At 36.2% G+C, this 12,413-nt stretch overlaps 1 protein-coding gene across 1 annotated transcript in view; it reads left to right on the plus strand.

Annotated features, from left to right (window-relative positions):
- nfasca (neurofascin homolog (chicken) a) overlaps window positions 1-12,413 on the plus strand; it is a 198,795-nt gene that overhangs the window by 179,356 nt on the left and 7,026 nt on the right. The gene's annotated exons all lie outside the window — the stretch shown is intronic.

The raw sequence follows: 12,413 nt of genomic DNA on the forward strand, positions 1-12,413 counted from the left end.
TCCACATAAATGAAACAGTTGTCAGTCATTATCCAACCCGCTACATCCTAACACAGGGTCATGGGGGTCTGCTGGAGCCAGTCCCAGCCAACACAGGACACAAGGCAGGAACAAATCCCCGGGAAGTGCGCCAGTCCACCGCAGGGCAGATGCACACACATACCCACACACCAAGTACACACTAGAGACAATTTAGGATCACCAATGCGCCTAACCTGCATGTCCTAGTACTGTGAGAGAAAACAGGAGCACCCGGAGGAAACTCCCGCCGACATGGGGAGAACATGCAAACTCCACACAGGGAGGACCCGGGAAGTGAACCCAGGTCTCCTTACTGTGAGGCAGCAGCGCTACCACTGTGCCACCCTGAAACAGTTGTGCAGGTCATAATTCATTAACTTGCTGACACAATCAAAAAAAATTGCATGGTGGATTAACTTTTTGCTGTTCAGTTTCAGAACTGCGCAAAGTGATAAAAATTACAGTTTTGGTATTTTCTTTTGCAGTCTTCTATATATATATATTTATGTTTAGTAATTTAGTATTTAAGATATTTTAGTGAAAATGTACAAAATCTGATTTTACACACTCTTGTTTTCCTGCATATGGAGAAGCTTTTTAAACAGTTTACTTCTATGATACTGCCTTGAGGGTCCAGCAATAGAATGCAGCATTGTACAGCAAATGGTGCTCTGCAACTAAATGTCATTTTTTTTGTTAATTGTGTTCCTTTTGGCTGTAATTGCCATCTGAAAAGTTGGAAATCCATCAAAGTTAGATAAGCACATCTTGAAAAATGATAATGTCACTTACATGAATGATGGATTGTATAATAAATGTTTCAGTTAAGTTAAAATTATAAGAGATTGTGCTTTTATGTAGATATAATACTGAAATCTGACACCAACATATGGAAGCAAGATCCAAAACATCAAATAGGAATTCCACTACAAAAAAATCATCTATAAGTACAATGTGTCTTCTGGCTGTATGATCTAAATCTCCACACATGAAAACTAATCTTTCAGGCATCAAATACTACACTACTGAGGGAGCACATTTACTATAAAGACTGACTCAGTGGTACAATTTATCTGCCACCATTCAACATTAGATAGTCTCTGAAAGCAGTTTTAACGTTTCAGCTGTTCATTATGTAATGCAGTCTATAGAAACAGCCTTATATCTTAACCTATGGAGGCTGCCCTGTACCACCTTGCACTCATGAAACACTTAAAAATCAAGCCCTCAGAATGTGTAAAGGAACCTTTGGAGATAACTAATTCATTCTTAAACAGTTCCCTGTTGTTTTTGAGTTCCAAACACCATCTTTCGCAGTAGTCAAACTTGCACATATTATGTAAGCTGTTTATACAATAGATTCAGAAAGTATGCAGACCCCGTCACTTTCTGTACACTTTTTTGTGTTGTAGATTTAATTTTAAATGGATACATTTGCCATTTTTGCCCATCACTCTACACTGACAAAGTGTTTTTAGAAAGGTTTACAAATGTATTAAAAGTTAATAATGGGAATCTCTTATTCATATATACATCAAGTATTCTCACTCTTAAGTCAGTACTTGACAGCAATTACAGCTTCAAGTCTTTTACAAGCTTTGCATACCTGGATTTAGACAAGTTATCCCAGTCCTCCTGGAAGATTGTCTCAAACAACATTAGATTGAAGCAGAATCTTCTGTAAATTGCCATCTTCAGTCCTCTACACTGATGTTCTATGGGTTTTACGTCTTGACTTTGGTTGGGCCACTCAGTCAAGCACCGTCAGAGACTTGTCCTGAAGCCAATCCAGCGTTGTCTTGGCTGTATGCTTCAGGTCATTGTTGTGCTGAAAAGTGAACTGTCACCCTAGTCTGAGGTTGTGTGCACTCTGGAGCAGGTTTTCTTCAAAGACCTCCCGCCATTTGACTGCCTTCATCATTCCCTCAAATTCGGACAAAGTAAAAAATATGATTTGTGACCAGTGGTAAATATAAATGGTATATATTTTATTGGAAAATTTGAAAATAAACTTTATTAGTTGAAATATACCATTAACAGTCTGTACTTTGGACTTAAAGATAATTTATTCTTCTTCAATATAATAGGTTAATGCATTATTTTCTTTCTGGTCTAATAAAACAACTTATTACTGATTCAGGAAATTACTTGTATTTGGCTGAGTTCCCAAAAGTGCTCTTAATTTTCAGGTATCCATGGTTGCACAAGAGAAAATCTCATATTCAATAGGTAAATGTCCATATTGTTTCTTGAGTGGAATTGTGCCTTGAGGAAAAAGAAACTTGACCTTAATTAGCAAAGTAGAAATTGTACTGTAGAATCACACATATAATTATTAATTTTAATTAATACTACTTTTAATAAGAAAAACCTTCTACATCACCATTTTATAGTAATTTCAGTTATGTAGAACTAACGATTTCTTGTTTGAAATGCCATTTCCAGTTTAAAATATGCTACAGACTAGGATATTTTTGTACAAAAAGATGTAAAGAGATATTATTAAAATCACAGCTATCCAACTGCATGAATTACTTCTTTGCTAGAACAACTGACACAATGCATTATTGCTGTTCAGCCAGAACACTACAGCTTCAAGTTGTTGTACTGTACTGTCATTCAGTACTTTAATACTTGTACTTATTTACATTCATGATGTTCTGATATTCTTCAAACTGGAAAATTATCATGCAGAAAATGTATAAAGTTTTGACCCAATTATGTGGAATTATAGAAACTCAGAACTTTCACGAGCGTACAAGATGTTTTCACGTATGTGCAGAGTACTTTTACGTATATATGAGATGTTTTCACGTATGTACAGGATACTTTCACATACATATGAGGTAAAGTTAGATTGAAAAAAAATGCCTAAGTGTGATTCAACTATCCTGTACGTAAGTGAAAGTATCCCATACATACAAGACAACCTGTCGTTCATACGTGAAAACATCTTGTACATACATAAAAGTATCACATACGTATGATATTTTCACGTACTGGATATTTTCACCTGTGTAAAAGATATGGATTATCCCATAATTTTTTTCATTGTGCAGTTCAGAGCTTCTGTATGGAAAAATAATATAATTGTATGCCTGTAGGGGGCAGAAAAGTGTCAGAAAATCACCTACTAATGACATGTAATGCAGGGGTAGGCAACGTCGGTCCTGGAGTGCCACAGTATGTGCAGGTTTTTGTTCCAACCCAGTTCCTTAACGAAAACTCAATTATTGCTGATGAAGCACATATTGCTTAAGTGACATTTTAATGCTTCATTTTAATGGTCTCGGTTGTTAAGGTTCTCCAACCTTAATTGCTTATTTCAATCTTAAACTGCTGCATTCAGTGTTTTAATTGCTCCTTATTAGCAATAAGATGTAAAACAGGGGTAGGCAATGTCGGTCCTGGTGAGCCGCAGTGGCTACAGGTTTTCATTCAACCCAATTGCTTAATTAGAAACCAATCATTGCCAATCTCAGACCTTATTTAATTTTATGGCTTGTTAGTCTGTGCAATGTAAGGCTTTTATATCGTAGATTTTTTTCCTTTCCAAGGATATCATCCAAATGATTTGAAGCCTAAAACAGATCATTTTCAGTCTGTCACATTTTTCTATTAAGTGTTTTATTAAATCAAACCGTACATGATGAACACACACAGATGTAATTGGAAAAAAGCTAGCTGGAGAACTGCTGGCTGCTTTGTCTTTTACATCTTATTGCTAATAAGGAGCAATTAAAACACTGAATGCAGCAGTTTAAGATTGAAATAAGCAATTAAGGTTGGAGAACCTTAACAACCGAGACCATTAAAATGAAGCATTAAAATGTCACTTAAGCAATATGTGCTTCATCAGCAATAATTGAGTTCTCGTTAAGGAACTGAGTTGGAACAAAAACCTGCACATACTGTGGCATTCCAGGACCGACGTTGCCTACCCCTGATAATGTATCTTGTAATTTCTTGTGATAGCCAGGAGCTTTTTCAGAAAAATTCTTTCAACATATTACAACAACTGTATTTGTTGTTATAGTACATTTTTATACACCGGATATAGCTCAAAGTGCTTTACAAAATGTCATAGAAAAGGATACAGGAAAATAAAAATAAAATTAGGTACAAAAAAAATGAACAACGTACAAAAAATAAATAAAGTAAAACCTTGGTTTGCGAGCATAATTCGTTCCGTAAATGTGCTCGTAGTCCAAAGCACTCGTATATCTAAGTGAATTTCCCCATAAGAAATAATGGAAACTCAGATGATTTGTTCCACAACCCAAAACTATTCATATAAAAATGATTAATACAAAATATAAAGTAAAAATATATAAAACAAATTAACCTGCACTTTACCTTTGAAAAAAATCATGGCTGTTGTGAGTGAGTTTCTAAACTCTTGTGGGATTGCACCCAACAGGACGACACGCGGAAGAGCGTCCCAAAGCAATCGCAGTCTCGCCGTAAAAGCGAATCCGAAAAGATCGCGGACATGCTATAAGCGCCTGCTGTCGATGGGTGATACAAGGAACATTATAAATGCGCAGGGCCCTGCCTGACTGCTGTGTCTGTGTATAGGAGAGCGGCAGATCCCGCTACAATAAATAACCGCGCTGTTGCTGTTTTAAGCTAAATAAAGCTGGTGTTGCTAAAGTACTGAGACTCAGCTTCGTGTTTTAGGGTGCAAGACGGGGACTCGCACGTCACAGCACACACGTGCGCGCGAGCACACACACACACGAGCGTGCGCGTGCACACACACATACACACGCGAGCGAGCACACACATACACACACACACACGCGCGCGCACACACACAGTCACAATGCTGTAGTAAACAGTATACGCTCGTACGGATGTTGACTATATGAGTGAGGCACGCCGACTCAGACGGAGAATAGGAGACAATTGCCCACAATCCCGCAGCAAGAGAGAGAGAAGAACCATCAGCTCAGTTGTGATCACATGACACTCAGCAGACAAAGCATATACATACTACTCGTACTGCAAGACCTCGCTCGTTTATCAAGTCAAAATTTATTAAAAATTTTTGCTCATCTTGCAAAACACTTGTAAACCAAGTTACTCGCAAACCGAGGTTCCACTGTATACACTTTCATAAAACAGATAATTAATTGAAAATCAAAGCCCTTGTGTACAGCATTAATTTTTAAGTGTCTAAATATTAGTACAATGATAAGGTCAGGTGGCCGGGGGGACAGAAAAAAAAACCCAGATTAGGTAGAGAAAAAAAAAACAAAATCTGCAGCAGATCCAAGACCAAAAGTCCGTCCAGCCCCCACTGTGCAATCTACCTAACATAAATGTTCTTAAGTAGTTTCTTATTGTTTTTTAGGCTTTGTGGATTCAACGTAGTGGGTCTCATGGGAAGTTGGGGTATATGCTTTTATTCAGAGGCGGCTGCACAGTACTTTGATCAGGTGGTGGTGGTAGTGCAAAACCAGAAAAGAAAACACAGAAAGGTATAGATTGATAGTGATTACAAATTCATTGAAGAATTTCATAATTCTATGCACATCTAGTTTATTGGGATTAGAACTAAAATATAGAGTTATAAAAAAAAAATTAAAAAGGTGAGTTTTAGGAGTTTTTGTAAATGATCTATGGTGTTAACCTGGCATATCTCTTTATTGATAAAGTAAAAAAGTCCTTTTAGTTGTTCTATAAAATATTGATATTAATTTCAGAATTCCAACTTTATTGCATTTATAAATCTAAATATTTATTTTTTTAAATTCTAATTGTTTTATGAGACTGGTTTAAATGTAATTAACCAAATTTTATCCTTACTTACTTTTGTCATGACCTGGTTGAAATTAATGATATTTCTGTCTGATTTCCTTTTAACTATGTATATCTGTTGTAACAGACTCGGTTATTACCATTGTTTGTTTACATTTCCTAGTTGAATATTGCTTGTATTTGTTGTCATAAGTCTTCATTCATCATTATAATCTCACACCATTTGTAGGATGCTATTGTGGCGCAACATGTGACATCATGAAACCATCCTTATAAGAACAAGCAGCACTTTAATAGGATTTTTAGAACTTTTTCTCATAAAAAAAGACTCTTCATTGTTCCTAAATTTAAGTTAATTAACTGATTTTGCTCCTGTACCCGATTTTTGTAACTTTGAGTTTCCATTTGATGGTTAAGTACTTCTGTTCAAGTGTACTGACTCACATGTCCGCTGATGTCTCCCAAAGTTTTTTCCCCAATAAAATAATTTCTGCCACTCCTAATTTAAAATTTTGCTAGCCAGTTTCCTTGCGTGCAAAGAACTTAACAGTTATAACAATCATATTATCACTATTTTGATTCTCAACAAAATAACATAGTCAATAGACATTTCAGTGTCACACACAATCCCCCAAGAACCCATTTATCATATTATTATTTCTCATTCTCTCTTTTTATGAAGTTCCAAACATGAAATTCAGATGAACACTCTGTGATTAATAAATTGTGAATACTAAAACATTAAAGCATTACACACATTTCCATCATATTACAATGTTTTTATTTTTTTTTCCATTTCAATGTTCTTATATTTTAAAGAGAGCAGATAAATAAACATAAGTAAAAGAAAAAGGAAAAACAGTTGAATGGCAAAAGGAGCCAAACACTTGACTTGCTTGACCCCATAGCACTCCAGCGGATAATACGTCACAATACAGCTTGTTACTTTTGATAAATTATGCTTTTAGTGATGTTGTGCAATTATATAATGAAGGATAAGACAAAGATTAACTACATCCTTAACGTGGCCAGCATAATGATCACATGTACTCAGTATTCATGGTCTTATTACATACAGTAAACTGTCATGGTAGAGATGTATTCAGGCAAAATAAAATACTGTATACTGAGTACTATATGTAAATGATCATACTTTCAGCAGCTGACCTATGTGCTTTCTCCCTTGCGCTTCATCCATTTGTGATGGACTAAAGTACGAATATGATCCAGTGTTATTTTACTGATGAATGAAACAATAAAGTTGCATAATTAATTGGACATTTTTATAAAAGTTGATAAATGTGATGCCATTCCATGTCGAAGTTTCTTCTTGCTCACTTTTAAATAATTGCCTTTCAGTGGAGCCTGATTATGTGGCTTGTATTAAAGGTAAATTTTAATAAATACAAATATATAAGTAAAAGTAGGTTCAATGCCAATTAAAAAAAAGCATATTACACCTGATAGTATTTTGGTTGAACAATTATCACACTCAGGTATAAGGAATTTAGCTAAGTACCTTTAATAAGGTTTCATTTCAAAGTATCAGAAACTGTTGTCTTCACAAAATCATTTTCAAATATTATTTATATCCTCCTTTTCTGATCATTAAAGTGTTGATGAAGTTGGTTAAGTAACTCTTGTCAATGTCTTGTGAATGCATAAATGCATTCTGAAATATTCCCTTATTCTTTTAGAATATTAGAGAGAACATCAGAAGGTAAAATTTTGTTTCACTGGACAAAAGCAATTTTTTATCTCCTATCATTCTGGCCATGTTTGTATGAATAATAAGAGTCCCAACATATTGTATATCCTGTAAGTTTAGTAAAAGTGATCCAAAAGGTCCTGTGCTGTCAAGATCTGTCTTTATGTCCTCCTCATCCTCTTTCTTCCTCTCTTTTTGTGTCTTTTTCTTTGTTGTTTTGTTTGTTTTTGTTTCACTTTCCTTTTGAACCAATGAAGGTCCCTTGAAAGGTAGGGAAAGAACATACTATGATAGCAAATGCCATTGACATTTAACCTGCAGCTTTTCGTTCCTGTTCTTGATTATGATTGTACTGAGGGGTTTTAATTCATTAAAACTTAATCCATTAATCATGCTTTCACATTGCTCAAAATTCCTTTACTAATGAAGTCTGCTGCTGAATATTATTTTTAATGAAAACGTTGATAATAAATTGTAAAGGTTCTGTCCTGGTTAACTGCTCATTCACCGTATTCAGTTCTCCTACTTTATACAATTAAATGTCATGGTTGTTGCAAAGTTTTTAAACAAAGGTGTGCTGTCTATTGCCACACTTTTTTAGATTGTTTTAATAAAGACTGAGGAACATTGACCATGATCTAACCTAGTTTACATCAGTAAGTGAAAACAAGATGTAGTCAAGAGAATTTTGTTTCACCATATTGTGCATTGTCTACTGTTTGTTTCTTGTCAAGCTGCCCAATGAGCAACCAGTCACATTCCAACTTTAACTTAAGCTAAATCTAAGACAATTCACTGTCTTTGTTGGAAGAAATTTTGTAAACTTTTAAAATTAATGTCAGATGACTATAAATATATGCTAATTGGGATTTTAATGGTGATTAAATTGGGGGGAACCCAAAAATTCCCAGAATTATTCATTAGTAGAGGAATATTTTGTAGTTATGAAATATGCCACTAGGTATCGTATGCCTTTATTTTTGTTACTTAGTCTACCAAGTGGCATCAGGCTGAGTTGATCAAGTGTGTATTTCTGGCATTTATTCTACAATTGTGCAGGTGGCATCTGTGATATTTCTCCAAGTCACCATTTCAGATTTTCAGGCGACAATGATAATAACATTTTTCAATATTGATGGACTTGTTCGTAATCAGCAACATTACATGAACCACTGAGGATCAAGAAAAAAAAAACAAAACATCCAGAGCAGTGGCACATAAAACTGCATTGAGTGCCATGACAGCACACCTGCACACACTGTGTTATCATACAGAATGTGGTTGTTGCCGTACCTGCAAGATCTTTTGTTCCTGAAATTAAAATTGAGACTGAAATAAAGATTTGCGTAGAAGAAATCTTGGAAAAAATGCAGAAGGCTGTAGACACAGTAACAACATATGACTACAGGAAATGTTTCTATTTTGATGGTTAGTAAAAGGGAATATATAATTTCTGTAAATTGTATAATAGTTGTGCGGCACGGTGGCGCAGTGGTAGTGCTGCTGCCTCGCAGTTAGGAGACCCGGGTTCGCTTCCCGGGTCCACCCTGCGTGGAGTTTGCATGTTCTCCCCGTGTCTGCGTGGGTTTCCTCTGGGCGCTCCGGTTTCCTCCCACGGTCCAAAGACATGCTGGTTAGGTGGATTGGTGATTCTAAATTGGCCCTAGTGTGTGCTTGGTGTGTGGGTGTGTTTGTGTGTGTCCCGCGGTGGGTTGGCACCCTGCCCGGGATTGGTTCCCTGCCCTGTGTTGGCTGGGATTGGCTCCAGCAGACCCCCGTGACCCTGTGTTCGGATTCAGCGGGTTGGAAAATGGATGGATGGATGTATAGTAGTTTTTTTCTTTTTTAGCTGTTCTGGGAATTGTTGGGTCTCCCCTCATAATAACCATTTTTTACAGCAAGACTGACTGATCTAATCCATTTTATCAATTTGGGGATGCACATACAAAGTTCAAACTGAACCTCAAAGTCTTTCAAATAGATTTTGGAACAGTACGTTTACAATATTTCAGGAGATGCCATATCTTTAAGCGGCATGAAGGTTAGTATTTACATTTGAAACTCCTTTTGTTTCCTAGCATGCTTTGCCTTTGGTATCCTTCCATCAACACCCCTTGTTTAGAATTTAGCACTTACTTCTTCTGTACACAAACTGAGAATGGATTGATGTCCAAAGTCTTTTGAAATAGTCTATGAATATTCATCAGTGTTTTTCGGAGATATGATTCATTTCCATAATTTTGCGCTTAGTTAAGCAATAGTTAATAAACACCTACAGGTGATAATACTGAGACCCTGCATATTTTTTCCAACAAAGATACTGCATTTTGGATAAATATGTTGAATAGGCATGTTCACCTTTCTCACTATTATTTGAACTTAGGTGAAAATAATCATTTTTTCAGTTAAATTTAATACAATTATTAAGAAAACCTCATTGTTCACTAGGTAGCTACACTTTTAAGGATCAGTGAAGTGTCTCTTTCTCACTGCTGTTTCTTATCCGATTCTAGAGTCTTTACTTTTCTGCCAAAATTAGCAAGGTCCAATTCTCTAATATACTAATTTCTTCTTAGCTCACACACACCATGGCTTGTTTCTTTCTTAGCACTAAAAGATTCTGCAACCCAACTTTTCAACTAGAAATCAAATTAGTGATTTCTATCATTTTCCTTGAATTGAACAACCCAACTTGCTTGCCGGGATCCCAGCTTCCTAATATCATACAATTCTGTGACTCCTAGTTTGGAAGACGTCGTATAGCAAACTTGATTGGAAGTTTACAGGGTTTGCTCTTCATTCATTCCTCGTAATCCACTATTTTGCTCATTTTCTTTTTTTCTTCAGTCCATGTCATGAGCTTTTCTACCTGTGTTTTTTAGCTTTAAAAGTTTTTATTTCACTGCATGTTTTAGGTTAGACCGTGCTACAACACTTCCTTATCGTAAACGGTAGGTATGGTGAATGTGATTAATTGATTAATAGTAATTTTGTGTTCTGATTAATTGATTAAAAGAAACTCTTATGATTAAAACCCCAAATGAAGCAAATATTTATTTAACTGTGTACTGTGGCTAATCTGTGTGAAGTTAACTACAACAGTTTCCTTGGTCGGGTAGAAACCGTCAAAGGGTTGCTTTCCCCATTGCACCATAGGGGAAGTGAAGGGTATTCTGTCCTGTTTAAAACTGTTTAAATCCACTTACTGCACTAATATCATTTACTGCATGAGTGTAAATATAAGAAATTCTGCATCAAGCATGGCATTTAAAATTTGCTTATGTAATTGTTTTGGCTTGCATTTAAGGTTGTATGCCCATTATGGTTTTAAAACTCTGCTGTTTGCAGTTTGCCGTCCTTGCTTGCTGCACCTTACTGACTTTTTGCTTGAGTTTGGTACTAATTGAAGTGATATATCGGGTCTTTCTCTTTTACTTTTTTCTTTCATCTCCACTTTATTTCCAGTAGTCTTGGGCTGTAGTAGGCTTAAAGGTTTTCATCAGGTTTCAATCAGCTCATCACATTCCACCCAGATCCTGCTAGTCAGTGATCGCTGCAAGATGCAAATAATTTATTGTTCCAATGATTGCCCAGGTCATGATTAGAAACACATTTTTTCTCAGTCATAAATGGCTTATTAATATATCCTTTGAAGATTTTGTAGATGATAAGATTATATTTTCTGGTTGTATTTGTTGTTAAAACTCCTTCAGAGCTAACTAATTATCTCACAGATACAAGTTGTTGTCAGTCAAGGGAAGAACAAGACTTAAACAGGATGTTGGGGTGCCAACCGGGCCACCATGTTTATTTGAAATGAAAAAAATAACTTAAAATAACAGGCGCTTGATATCACAAGAGATAGTAAAAGGTAAAGTTGTAGTCATTGGCTTCATCATCATAGGGAAGCAGTCTAGTCACAGGGTCAGAGCTCTGAAAAGCAGTGCACTTATCTCCTGAATGAGACAACACCTTTCAGGAGTGCCATGCTTTTATATCTCCCGGACTAGAGGGGGCGTTGTCAGGTGCCTTCAATAGGCATCTTCTCCAAGCTATGGGTGATAAGAGAGATACAAGAGTTAGCGATTGCACCCACTGTGTCCCAGAGTGGTAGCATTCTGAAGGTGACCTTCAGATGCACATGCGTAACAAAATACACTACACTTTACCACCCTGGCTTTCTTTCAGTTACCACTCCAGAAAAATGTACCACCGTCAACTTTGATCTACAAGGTATATGAGCATGCTATGAAATGGTGAACCCTCTTTTGTCAGCCTTTGCACCCAGGTGGGCTTAACACAAACCATCAGCACTCTTAAAAAGGTAATAGCTCTGTTGTTCTCCCTCCATTCAGAAATATTCAGTACTGCTCAGCTATAAATACTGAGTGGGCATCAAGACAATATTTAACGTAAGGGAAATTCCCTTCAGCATGTTTGAATAAGGCAGTCCTATAAAATAATGATGAATTCTTTGGAGCCAAAGTACACAATTTTCTTTTCTGGATACATTACAAGAAGGTTAAAGCAACATCTTCTGTTGAACACCTCTTGTTGACTGAAAAGTTTAAACAGTATCATCCATTTTAATATCGGTCTATTCTTATGTCTGTTCATCCAAAATATTCAGAGCAACACAGAAACCACCTTGTCTATTGCAATACATCTTCAAATCCACACTCATTCACTCACACTGGGCTAGTTAATAGATGGCAAGAAGAATGTAGTTTTACTTTTGCACAATATTAATTTGCTTGATAATGTGAACTTAACAAGAAAGCTATGCCTGTGTAGACTCCAATTCCTATATACTGGAGGCACTGGAGTTGCTGGTTTATAGCTTATAATTTCTAGCTAGTATTTAGCTTTCATTTCTATAGTTGTCCAGTTGCTTGACACCCCCACCTGCTTCTTGTTTCTA

The sequence above is a fragment of the Erpetoichthys calabaricus genome, chromosome 3 (genome assembly GCF_900747795.2).
Source record: "Erpetoichthys calabaricus chromosome 3, fErpCal1.3, whole genome shotgun sequence".
In the NCBI taxonomy this organism is placed as follows: domain Eukaryota; kingdom Metazoa; phylum Chordata; class Cladistia; order Polypteriformes; family Polypteridae; genus Erpetoichthys; species Erpetoichthys calabaricus.